Genomic DNA, 13,986 nt, shown 5'->3' on the forward strand with positions numbered 1-13,986 from the left:
CCGACACCAAACGCGATCACGACACACGGGTTAAAATATCAAAACAAACTCTGAACCAATGACATTAATTTAAGGACAGGTCGAAAAGCATTAAACATGTATGGCAATTTAGCTAGTTAGCTTGCACTTGCTATCTAATTTGTCCTATTTAGCTAGCTTGGTGTTGCTAGCTAATTTGTCCTAGGATAGAAACATTGAGTTGTTATTTTACCTGAAATGCACAAGGTCCACACATAATTAATCCACACATAAAACGGTCAACCGAATAGTTTCTAGTTCTCTCCTCCTTCCAGGCTTTTTCCATCTTTGAACTTATATGGTGATTGGTATCTACACATTCATTAGTATTACCACGACCACTGGCAAAACAGTTCGTCTTTCAATCACCCACGTGGGTATAACCAATGAGGAGATGGCACGTGGGTACCTGCTTCTATAAACCAATGAGGAGATGGGAGAGGCAGGACTTGCAGCGTGATCTGCGTCAGAAATAGGAATGACTTCTATTTTAGCCCTTGGCAACACAGACGCACTTTGGCGTGCATGACCAGTGTGGGTGCAATAATTGAATAACATAGATTCCTATATTTATTTTGCGACGCGAGCGGTGTAGTCAGGGTATTAAACTCGGTAGTGAGTTTTGCAACCGAGGACAGAGCATTTTTACGTGCTATGCGCTTCAGCAATCGGCGGTCTCCTTCTGTGAGCTTGTGTGGCCTACAACTTTGTGGCTGAGCCATTGTGGCTCCTAGACATTTCCACTTCACAATAACAACACTTACAGTTCACCGGGGACACTCTAGCATGGCAGAAATTTGACGAACTGACTTGTTGGAAATGTGGCATGCTATGAAGGTGTCACGTTGAAAATCACTGAGGTCTATGGAGATTGCATGGCTGTGTGCTCGATTTTATACACCTGTCTTGATTTTGTGGCTGAAATAGCTGAATCCACTAATTTGAAGTGTAATATACAGTGCATTCAGAATGTATTCAGGCCCCTTCACTTTTTACACATTTTGTTACATTACAGCCTTATTCTAAAATGTATTAAATAAAACAATTTCCTCATCAACCTACAAACAATACCCCATAATGACAAAGCAAAAACAGCATGGCTACCACAGCATTCTGCAGCGATACGCCAGTCCCACTAAGCCCGAACCAGATGGGATATCATTTGTTTTTAAACAGGACAATGTCCCAACACACCTCCAGGCTGTGTAAGGGCTATTTGACCAAGAAGAAGAGTGATTGAGTGCTGCATCAGATGACCTGGCCTCCACAATCACCCGACCTCAACCCAATTGAGATGGTTTGGGATGAGTTGGACCGCAGAGTGAAGGAAAAGCAGCCAACAAGTGCTCAGCATAGTGGGAACTCCTTCAAGACTTTTGGAAAAGCATCTCAAATATAAAATATATTTTGATTTGTTTAACCATTTTTTTGGTTACTATATGATTCCATATGTGTTATGTCGTAGTTTTGATGTATTCGCTATTATTCTACAATGTAGAAAATAGTCCAAATTAAGAAAAACCCTTGAATGAGTAGCTGTGTCAACTTTTGACTGGTACTGTATATATATTATTTAAATAGCAGGACACTGTGAAGTCCATTATTCCTCAGAAGAGTGTGAATTAGGGTGTTGGAGAAGGTTTTAATCCTAAGCAACCTGCATACATATTGTTTGAAGTAAAATAGAACAACATAGCTACTCATAGCTACTCAAAGCTGTTTGCTAGAAAACTTTGTTAGATCGTGGGTGGAGTAGGCATTGTGGTACTTATGAATTTCCTTTTCCGGCTTCAGACCAATGCCTACTTATCACTTTAAACATATTTTTTTGTTTTTAATTTCCATGTTTTTTTTTTACTGCCGGAAGGTGATGATACAACATTTCCACACGCTAAAGTGGTCTTTCGAAAACATAATTTGCACTTAAAATTATGTTTTGTTCACATTATTTATTTTCCAGGGCCACTTCGGCACTCAACAAACTGTATGGGGCCACAAACAAACAAGAAACCACTCACCCAGAGGCAGTGTTTCTGGTGAGTGGAGACTTTATCACAGGGAGACTTAAAACCGTCCTACTTCACTTCTACCAACACGCCGCTAGGGGCGCTAAAACTCTAGACCAAACTCTAGAAACACATACAAGGCACCCCCTCGTCCTCCCTTCAGCAAATCTGACCATGACTCCGTTCTCCTGCTACCTGTTTACAGACAAAAGCTCAAACAGGAAGTACCAGTGATGAGCTCAATACAGAAGTGGTCAGATGAAGCAGACGCGAGGCTACAAGACTGTTTTGCTAGTACAGACTGGGATATGTTCCAGGATTCATTCGATAGCATTGAGGAATTAACCACAACAGTCACAGGCTTCATCAATATGTGCATAGGCGATGTCGTCCCCACAGTTACGATAAGAACACATCCAAAACAAAATCCAAGGATTACATGCAATATCTGCGCTAGGCTAAAGGATAGAGCTACAGCTTACAATGAATGGGACATGGACACATACAAGAAAGCCTGCTACGACCTCCGAGACATCAAACATGCGAAATGACAATATAGGAGGAAGGTGCAATTCTATTACGCCGGCTCCGACACTCTTCGTATGTGGCAGGGCTTGCAGACAATAAAGGATTAAGCGATCCAGAACTCCCAAACGAGCTAGATGCCTTTCATGCTCGCTTTGAGGAATATGACACTGTGCCTTGCAAGGAAGCCCCGGTTTTACCAGATGACTTTGTGATCTCGCTTTGCGTGGTTGATGTGAGCAAAATGTTTAAACAGGTTAGCAATCACAAGGCTGCCGGGCCAGACGGAATACCAGGGTGTGTTCACAAAGCATGCGCAGACCAGCTGGCAAGTGTCTTCACAGATATTTTCAATCTATCCTTCACCAAGTCTGTAATCCCAATATGTTTCAAGCTGACCACCATTGTTCCTGTTCACAGAACTCCAAGGTAACCTGCCTAATTGACTATCGCCCTGTAGCACTTACATCTGTAATTATGAAGTGCTATGAAAAGCTAGTCATGACACACATCAACACCATCATCCCAGACACCCTAGACCAGGGCTCTCCAGTCCTGTTCCTGGAGAGCTACCACCCTGTAGGTTTTCATTCCAACTCAAAACTAGCGCACTTGATTCAAATAATTTGTTGGTTTATAAGATGTATCAAGTTAGTTACAATTGGGGTTGAAGAGAAACCCTACTGGAGGGTAGCACTCCAGGAATAGGGTTGGAGAGCTCTGCCCTAGACTCACTCTGCCCCAACAGATCTACATATGACGCAATCTCAATTGCACTTCACACTGCCCTCTCCCACCTGGACAAGAGGGATAATAGCTATGTGAGAATACTGTTAATGAACTACAGCTCAGCGTTCAACACCTTCAAGCTAGGGACCCTAGGATTGGGACCCTAGGACTGAACCCCTCCCTCTGCAACTGGATCCTGGACTACCTGACGGGCCAGCCCCAGGTGGTGAGTGTAGGCAACAAAACCTCCGCCATGCTGACCCTTAACATGGGGGCCACTCAGGGTTGTGTGCTTATTCCACTCCTGTACTCCCTGTTCACCCCCATCTGCTTAGCCTCGCACGACTCCAACACAAGCACAACAGAGGGTGATGCGGACAGGCCAGTACATCACTGGGCCGAGCTCCCAGCCATCCAGGACCTCTACATCAGGGGGATGTCAGATGAAGTTCAGAAAAATGGCCAAATACTCCACCCAACCAAGCCATAGATTGTTCACTCTGCTACTGTCCGGCAAACGGTACCGGAATATCGGCTCCCGGACCAACAGGCTCCGAGATAGCTTCTACCCCTAAGCCATAAGACTGCTAAATAGTACAATTAATGGTACCCAAACGATCTGCACTGACTTTATCTTGCACTCACCCTACGCACAGTCACTAGACTGTACATACAAACCATATACACAAACTCAGTCACACACACTACATTGACACTCCCACATCAAAACCCACACACATTCACTACATACACCCACACACACTTAACACACACGCAGACCGACACAACACAATCACAATCACACACACAGACACATGACACACACATTTCCTAATTTGCTGCTGCTACTCTGTTCTTTATTTTACTCTTATTATATATTATCTGTCCTGATGCCTAATCACTTTACCCTGCCCTCATGTACATATCTACCTCAAATATGTCATACCTCTACACATTGATATGGTACTGGTACTCTATGTACTGTACAGTGTTGTGAAAAAGTATTTACCCCGTTAGATTTTGTTCACTTTTGCACATTATTGACACTGGATGTTATATCTTCGACCAAAAACAAATATTTTATTAAAGGGACGCTGAGTGAACAAATAACACAACAAATGTGTACATGTTTATTAAGGAAAGTAATGCAACACCCAATGCCCCTGTGTGAAAATGTAATCACCCCCTTAGACAACAACTGGTTATGCCACCTTTAGCTGCAATAACTGCCACCAAACACTTCCTGTAGTTATCAATTAGTCTCTCACAGCACCATGCAGAACTGCTTCAACTCAGTGACATTTGTGGGTTTTCGAGCATAAACTGCTAATTTCAGATCCTGCTACAACATCTCAAACTTGAGATGAGCATACATATTCTTTTTCGTGAGTAATGTTTTTTCGAGAGTTATTTATGACTTCCTGGACGATTTTATGCCTAGCTCTTGGAGAGATTTTGGTAGGGCGGCCACTCCTGGGAAGATTCACTTCTGTACCAAACTTTCTCCATTTGGACAATATGGCTCTGACTGGTTCGGTGGAGCCCTTGGGAACCCTTTCCAGACTGAGAGTAAATGTCATTCCTGTTCATTTGTTCTGTTGCATACTTATCATGTCTTAATGACTAACATGAAAATGTATGTAGTGTCAATGACGCTGATAGATAGGAGATTCCTAAATGTGTATGTAAAACCCATTGTTGGGCAATAATAATGTGGAGGTACCTTATTATAATAAATCATCTTAATATTATAGGTCATTTTATTTGGTTCCAAAAATTATTTAAAGGCAATGTGTCAAGTAAATTAAAATGCAATCATTAATAAACAATTCTAAATAATAAAACATTCAAACAATAAGCAATCAATTCAAATGAGGCAAACCAAATGGTCAACTAATCAGTCGTGACTTTAGCATGCCAATCTTGATGGGGCAAACAAGCATTTGTTTTTACATGTATGCCAGCGAAGCCACTACACAACTCTAAACAATACATTAAATGCACTATAACTGTGACAAACGATGCCTTTTAGGGTCTACATAAAGCTATCACGAGAGTGGAGCTTATGGCTGACTTGCTTAAATTAATATGGTCTCTATTGACTCCTTGTTGATTTGTGTAACTGGATAAGAACTCATTCTCCTTCAATAATAATGAATGTCGACATGAGTTGTGACTTTTGAACCATACACAAACATTATTACATTTATGTTCAGTAAATTCACAATGTTTGTTCTTATATAATTAACAATTAGCTCTGTACGAGCTGCGAGGAGGTAGGCCTATTCGTTCAGCAATTTCGAAATGGACAGCGACAGAAGTTCAGATGTTAGTTCAGATAAATTCAGCAAGATGTTGAGGCCTTTACTCTTCTTTAAGTCACCACAGAGAGAGAGAGAGACCGAGACTTAGCGGTTAGACTACCGTTCAAAGTATTTTATTCGGCCTATGTGATCTAAAAAAGGAAAATACAATCACGAGGATCCGCTTTTATAGACAATATACACACGCACTGACCCACAACCCTCGAAATATGAACTGGAATTAGATGGGTCTATTACAGAACTTTTTGTTGAACAAAAATATTTGAATGGGAAGAGACTGTCATTGGCAAACATGGTTACGAGGAGGGGATACTACAATATAATGTTGTTGGGTCTGTAACTTATCACCCTCCTCGTGGAGAAAAGCACCCTAGCTAATTACAACACACAAAGTAAGAAAAACAATTAAATGCATCATTCTGACATTTCCTAAAATTATTAGTAAGATACTGATGAAATAGACCTATATAAGCAATACAACAATGCAGATGTACAAACTATGGCATATATGGCGATAAGCGGTTAAGAGGCAAGCCGTAATTTTGATTAAGACATGAGCGAGCTGAGACAGATGTAGCCTATATGCCGCCTATTTGTTCAGCACTTTTGAAATTGACAGCGACATAATTCAGAACATGGGCCGTTCTTACAGTATTCTCCCTGTACACCAAGTCTGAACCGTAGGGTAAATAATGGGGACACATAAGCAGACAATGAAAGCACTTACAATATTCGATCATTACATTTCTCGAAAACAGGCTATAGACTACATGTGCAGATGATGAAAGCTCTTGCAATGGGGGCAGGTAAGCAGGCAATGAAAGCTGTTACAATATTTGATGATGACATTTCTCTAAAACAGGCTATAGGCTACATGCGCACCACCAACTCAGAACAGTAGGATACGTTCTAAGAGGGAAAGGGACCACATTCTTAGGGTGAGACACATAGGCTAATAACTGCTTACTACACAACATACACTTAGTATTACTTTCTTAGCTACAGTATACATATCTCCCTGACATATTACATCACTTACGCAGCAGAATACTAGACATATTTATGGACTCACCATTGTTGTGCTGTGCTCACTTGAACAGTACTTGGCAGGGTGGTCCTTGTGGGCAAACTTCTCAATTACTTTGTCATCCAAGTCTGGCATTCTCTGGATGAAGGCCAATGCATTTAACCTTTTCTGGCCCATGGAATTGCGTGTGAAGGTTTTTATCCTTTTAAGGGTGGAAAAGTCTCTCTGACTCTGCGGGTTGTCATTGGAGTGGTGATGATTATTTTGAGAAGAGAGACCGTCTCAGACAAGGCCTCCTGCAGATATTTGGTATTTGGTATTTTATTAGGATACCCATTAGCTGTTGCAAAAGCAGCAGCTATTCTTCCTGGGGTCCACACAAAACATAAAACATAATAATACAGAATTACATAATACAGAACATCATTAGACAAGAACAGCTCAAGGACAGAACTACATACATTTTTACATACCCGTAGCCTACATATCAATGCATACACACAAACTATCTAGGTCAAATAAGGGAGAGGCGTTGTGCCGTGAGGTGTTGCTTTATCTGTTTTTTGAAACCAGGTATGCTGTTTATTTGAGCAGTATAAGATGGAAGGAAGTTCCATGCAATAAGGGCTCTATATAATACTGTACATTTGTTTTAGATTTGGGGACAATGAAAAGACCCCTGGTGGCATGTCTGGTGGGATAAGTGTGTGTGTCAAAGCTGTGTGTAAGTTGACTATGCAAAACCATTTGGATTTTCAACACATGAATGTTTCTTATAAAAAGAAGTGATGCAGTCAGTCTCTCCTCAACTCTTAGCCAAGAGAGACCAGCATGCATAGTATTTACATCAGGTTGTTCTCAGAGTGATTTCAATAAAGAAAGTGCGGTCTTTCTAGTGTCCAGCTAAGGATACAGGTAGAGAGTGGACAGCTCCGTTTTCAGCTTCTCCTGGTTGCCCACAGGCCATATCTTGGTAGCACACTGGAGTGCTGCGATCAGAAAGGAATGTACATACTGTGGGGAAAATGAGCTGTCCACCAACTTTGCTGCAATAAGTGGTCACTTTCAGAAAACCTTTCTTGCACATGAGCAGCGATTGTGTCGCATGCTTCCTTCATCACGGGTGCAGTGTTAAGTTCTCTCCGCCTTGGTTCAGTGGCATCAACATGTCCATTGGCCAGTGCATCAGTTTGCTCGCAAATGTTTGGAATGTTAACCTTGGAGTTGTTGATTGCTCCGGCGATTCCTACTGCATCAATGGTTCGTTTCTGCATTATGTTGTACAAAACATCCACCTTTGGATTGACCTAGGAAAAGAACTCGAGCAGTTTCAGAAATGTGGGATCCTTGAGTTTCATGGACAGGCCATATGCCTCGCTGATGGTGATCTCATCCCATCCAGGCTGAGTGCGGATGTCTTCCATGCACTGGGCCAGTATCTTATGGTCCTCCCACACACCATTGACGGTTCTGCTTTTGAAGTTCCATCATGTACCCGGTGGCCTGGGGACCCGTCTGTTTGTTGATTCCGCAAGAGCGGAGAGTCTTTTGGGTGAGCCTGTGAAAAAGGTGGAAAAGGAGGATAGGCCTGCAAAAAAAACACTTCAAGCATGCTCACTCTCCCAGCACAAAGTTTCTGGTGTTAGATTCTGTCAGTGTACGTAACAGTGCACCAATTGCGCGTTTGGGTAAGTCTCCTTTAGTAGCGTTTGGACACCACGTACATTACCACTCATCACCTCTGCCCCGTTGTAGGCTTGTGTAACCAGCTTCTCCTTGACATTCAGTGGCGCTAGGACTTGTTTGATAGTATTGGAGTGGCCAACACCAGTTTTGTCCTTCACCTCTACGAACTCCAAAAACCTCTCACACACACTGTTGTCTGGTAACATGTAGTGCAGCACTATTACCATCTATGATTTGCAGGAGACATCAGTGGTCTCGTCTGCCTATACAGACGCAAAAGGAGTCTCAGACACCTCCTTAACTACAGTATAGCTTCTCTGTACACTTCATACATACAATCCAAAAGTTTGTTTTGGATCGTGCTCAATGTACCCTTAAAAATTGGTTGGTTGTCATAATGCTTTTGTAGCCTGTAATCTCCATGCATGGTCTCGAAAATACCACTGAAAACTCCCGGGTTCAAGGAGTCAGCCGACTCGTTATTTCCACTCAGTGCTGTCTCACAATTGCCACACAATTTAATGCATGCTATAATTCTAGCAAGCACGTACGTATTCTCCTCCGTTTGTTGGTTGTGAAGGTTGATGACTTCAACTGAAGTCCATCATTCAATGGACTTCAGGAAACAGCAGAGGGAGCATGCTCCTATCCACATCGACGGGACCTTAGTGAAGAAAATAGAAAGCTTCAAGTTCCTCGGCATACACATCACTGATGATCTGAAATAGTCCACCCACACAGAAAGTGTGAAGAACGCCCAACCTCAGGAGGCTGAAGAAATTTGGCTTGGCCCCTAAAACCCTCACAAACTTTTACAGATGCACTATTGAGAGCATCCCGTCGGGCTGTACCACCGCCTGCTACGGCAACTGTACCGCACGCAACCGCAGGGCTCTCCAGAGGGTGGTGCGGTCTGCCCAACGCATCACCGGGGGCAAACTACCTGCCCTCCAGAACACCTACACCACCCGATGTCACAGGAAGGCCAAAAAGATAATCAAGGAGATCAACCACCCGAGCCACAGCCTGTTCACCCGCTATCATCCAGAAGGCGAGGTCAGTACAGGTGCATCAAAGCTGTGACCAAGAGACTGAATAATAGCTTCTATCTCAATCCCATCAGACCTGATTACGCAACCCTGCACCTTAGAGGCTGCTGCCCTATATACATAGACTTGGAATCACTGGCCAGTTTAATAATGGAACACTAGTCACTTTAATAATGTTGACATATTTTGAATAACTCATCTCATCTCATATGTATACTGTATACTATTATATACTATTCTATTCTACTGTATTTCAGTCAATGCCACTCGTACATTGCTCAATCAAATATTTATATATTTATTTTACTTTTAGATTTGTGGGAATTGTTAGATACTATTGCACTGTTGGAGCTAGGAACACAAGCATTTCGCTACACCCACAATAACATCTGCTAAATATGTGTATGTGACCAATAACATTTGATTTAATTTGATAAACCGATAAACATTTATGCTCACCTCTGGACTACAGATGACAGATTTCCGGCGGATCCAGAAAGCCATTTCCAGTCAGTGACCTCATCACTCCTTGACATGACTCCAAGCGGAAAGATTGAAACAATACAGCCTTCACTAAGAACATTCTCCATTCAACAGACCGTTTCACTGGCCTCCCTGGGGAAATGGGAGATTACATTATTATTTCTGTGTTCATTACGTTGATCTCTCTCTGTGCCAATGTTCTCCTTCTGGCATGCAGCCACTGGACAGGAGGTGTGCTGTGGTCCTTAATCTGTCTCTGTCACTTAGAGTAGGCAGGCCCCTAATTAACTAGATGGATTATCATCACCCAGAGCTGATTGGATTGTCAATGCTTCAGAGCTGATTGGATGGTCAATGCTTTGAGAACAACAGAAGAGTTGGACAACAGGTGGAGAAGGTGGATGAGAAGAAGAGGTGGAAGGGAGGAAGAGGGCTTCTCAGGACAGGTGTTGATTTCAGTGTTACTTGTGTAGCATTTTGCACAAAGACTGTCACAGTGTTGTCGTGACTTGACTTTAAAAACCTCTCTAGGGTATGTGGGACGCTAGCGTTCCACCTGGCCAACATCCAGTGAGATTGCAGAGGGCCAAATTCAAATACAGAAATACTCATTATAAAAATTCAGAAAAGATACAACTATTTTACATAGGTTTAAAGATGAACTTCTTGTGAATCCAACCACTGTGTCAGATTTCAAAAATGCTTTACGGCGAATGCATACCTTACGATTATTTGAGAACATCGCCCAGCAGACAAATCATTACAAACAGTAACCAGCCAAGTAGAAGAGTTACACAAGTCAGAAATAGAGATAAAATTAATCACTTACCTTTGATCTTCATATGATTGCACTCAGAAGACATTCATTTATTCAATAAATGTTCCTTTTGTTTGATAAAGTCTCTCTTTATATCCAAAAACCTCCGTTTTGTTTGCGTTTTCTTCAGTAATCCACAGGCTCAAACGCAGTCACAACAGGCAGACAAAAAAATCCAAATTGTATCCGTAAAATTCATAGAAACATGTCAAACAATGTTTATATTCAATCCTCAGGTTGTTTTTAGCCTAAATAATCGATAATATTTCAACCGGACAATAACGTTGTCAATATAAAAGGTAAACAAGAAAGGCGCTCTCTCGGTCGTGCTGATGAAAAAGCTGTGACACGGCAGGGTCCACTCATTCAGACTACTCTAACTCCGTCATTTTTCAGAATACAAGCTTGAATCAAGTTCTAAAGACTGTTGACATCTAGTGGAAAGCATAGGAACTGCAATTTGAGTCCTAAGTCAATGGATACGGTAATGGCATTGAATAGAAAACTACAAAAAAAAAAGAAATCCTGAATGGATTTTTCTCAGGTTTTCGCCTGCCAAAATATATATTATACTCAGACACTATTTTAACAGTTTTGGAAACTTTAGAGTTTTCTATCCAAATCTACCAATTATATGCATATCCTATCTTCTGGGCCTTAGTAGAAGGCAGTTTAATTTGGGCACACTTTTCATCCCAAATTCCAAATGCTGCCCCCTACCCTAGAGAAGTTTAACATTAATCTGAAGACAGTTAATCCTATGAATAACAAACTGTTTAATTATTACCTGATTTAACTTTATCATGTAACAATTAACTCATTAGGATCTGGGGCACCACGGGAGAGGTTATTTAAAGAGTTACCATCTCCCAAATTAAACTCTAAAACCTATCACATCTATAAACTATAAACTTATTAATCATAACCTTGTATCATATCATCATTCTGAACAGTCGTAACTTCCTTGTATCTGCAAAAACCCGAGCCTTACTTATGATTATGATACACAAATTGGTTTAATTATTTATTTACTAGCTAATTAAATGGGAACACAGGATAAACATACACACTCTGCACCGGTTATTGACTAGAGACGTAATACACTGAAAACAGGTCCCTAGCAGAATGACAACAACATTGATGCTTGTTAACCCTTTCATGCGTGAGTTCCAAATATCTCTATCGGTCACCCCAGCGTGAGTTTTTTTATGCACGTGATGTTAGAACGTTCTCTCCATTCCAGAGTGTGTTTGATACGTAACAGTACATTTAATCGGCGCTGCCCTCAAACCAAAGCACGCAGCCTGTTTTTATTTGTCAATTTTAAATTATTTTCTAATAAGTTTTTTTATTTCTAATAACAGTTTGAAATGAGGTGTGTTCCGCCTCATTCATTCACATACAAGTAGTCATTTTTACTTTTGCGGACCAATTATTTTTTTTGTCATTTCTGACCCGGACAAAATTCCCCAAACACTTCTCAATTGTTTGTGCAGTTCAAGTCTGCAGACATTTGCTCATCTGCCGTGCTGCACACACGTGTTCATGGTTTCCACCTGTCGCCTGCATCGCAATCAAAGTTGTTTTCGTTACCAATAATAACTTTGGAAATGTGTGCATTTCTATCAAAGTGCCTTATTACGTTATAATAGATTCTGCATGTCATTTCTACTGTAGCATAATATTTTGGGTATATTCCTTATAACCGTGGACACGCAATGTAACGTTACTCATTTCATAACATTTATGGTGTTATACTATTATATTATTATGGTGTTATACTCAATGATTAGGTAGCTAGCTACATTATTCTATTAGCTCTGGAAAACAATGCTAATTGCGTCAGGGAAGTATTAGCATGTGTTGTATTTTGAAGCTACCCTGGCTTTATGACTCCCAAGTGGCACAGCGTCTCCGTGCTAGAGGCGTCACTACAGACACCCATCTTCAAATCCCGACTGCATTTCTATCAAAGTAAGTGCCTTATTACGTTATAATAGTTTCTGTGTGTCGTGTTATACTGTGTCTACTGTAGCTCACTGTGTGTATGGAACATAATATATTTGTGTATATTCCTTATAACCGCGGACACGCTAGGTAACGTTACTCACCTTTTATGGTGTTATATTAAATTGTGCTTATGTAGCTAGTTACATTCTTCTATTAGCTCTGTAAAACAATGCTAAATGCATCAGAAGAAGATGTTGTATTTTGACGCTACCCTGGAAAAATTTAGAAATATCTTATACCACTTGGTCGTTTTCTGAGTGCATTCCCCAAAGCTGTTTATCATGTCAGCCTTATCCACTGCCCCCATTTTGAGGTTATAGTCAAGCACGCAGTCTGGTTTGATGTTTCTCTGTCTGGTTTGTTTCTCTCTCCTGTCAGGTGGTCCAACTTCCCTGTGGCTGACATGGTTGCTGTATGGACAGAGGAGAGGACATGGACGTCTCGTTTGTCATGGAACTTTACTGCCAGCTGTTAACATTTTTTATTTTGTATAACGGGTCATTTAGGATGGCAGTAGCGTTGTTGATGAAATGCAGTCATAGCAGCAGAACTAGAAAGCAGTCATGGGAAAAGAGGGTGGCAAAGAAGGGAGTTGCAAACATAGGATCTCTGCCCCAGTGTTCTCTTATGGAGTTCCTCTTTATGGTCTTTATGTATACATTTATGTATACAATGTATACATTTCACTAATTGTGGCTGCTGCTGCCCCCCACCCCCCACTCCAGACTGGGACTCATCAACACAAACAGCAGGGCCAGGAGGGGTGAAATGGCTGGCAGCCTTCCAGCTACCACAGAACTCCTGTACTATCGGTCTGCCTCTGTCACCACCAGCATCTTCGAAGGGAACTGGGACTTTGTCAGTCGACAAGGGATCCTCTGTCACTGTCAGAACCTGATTCCTGACATTCAGACTCATTGTCAGAATTTTTTTTAAATCTCCATTTCTGCATTTCTGAGTTGTCTCTTTTGAAAGACATTGCTAATGCTACAGCTTAGCTCATTAGCTACGTACATAACAACACTGAATGGCTCAGAGCGGGAGTGAGAGGTTACGTGATTGACTGCCTGCACGTGCCATTTGTATCAATAAATCACTAACAGAAAATGTTTTGTGTAGTGTTCCTATATTTACTATTTTATTCACGTTTTTCAATTACCGTTGATAAAATCATGCATTCTTATTTTTGCATAGATTGTAAAGGGCACATAGTATTTGTGTAAAATAATGTTTTGAAGGTCGTACTGATTATGAGCTAAGCTAATTCCAGCTATGTGTGTGGAGCCATGTTTGTTGACATACAATGCATTCT

The 13,986-nt window shown here is 41.3% G+C and overlaps 1 protein-coding gene across 2 annotated transcripts in view; it reads left to right on the forward strand.

Moving 5' to 3' along the window:
- The window catches only part of LOC112225408 (synaptotagmin-like protein 5), a 68,833-nt gene that overhangs the window by 6,357 nt on the left and 48,490 nt on the right, over window positions 1-13,986 (forward strand). The window lies entirely within an intron of this gene.

Source organism: Oncorhynchus tshawytscha, linkage group LG26 (assembly GCF_018296145.1).
Source record: "Oncorhynchus tshawytscha isolate Ot180627B linkage group LG26, Otsh_v2.0, whole genome shotgun sequence".
NCBI classification, from domain to species: Eukaryota; Metazoa; Chordata; class Actinopteri; order Salmoniformes; family Salmonidae; genus Oncorhynchus; species Oncorhynchus tshawytscha.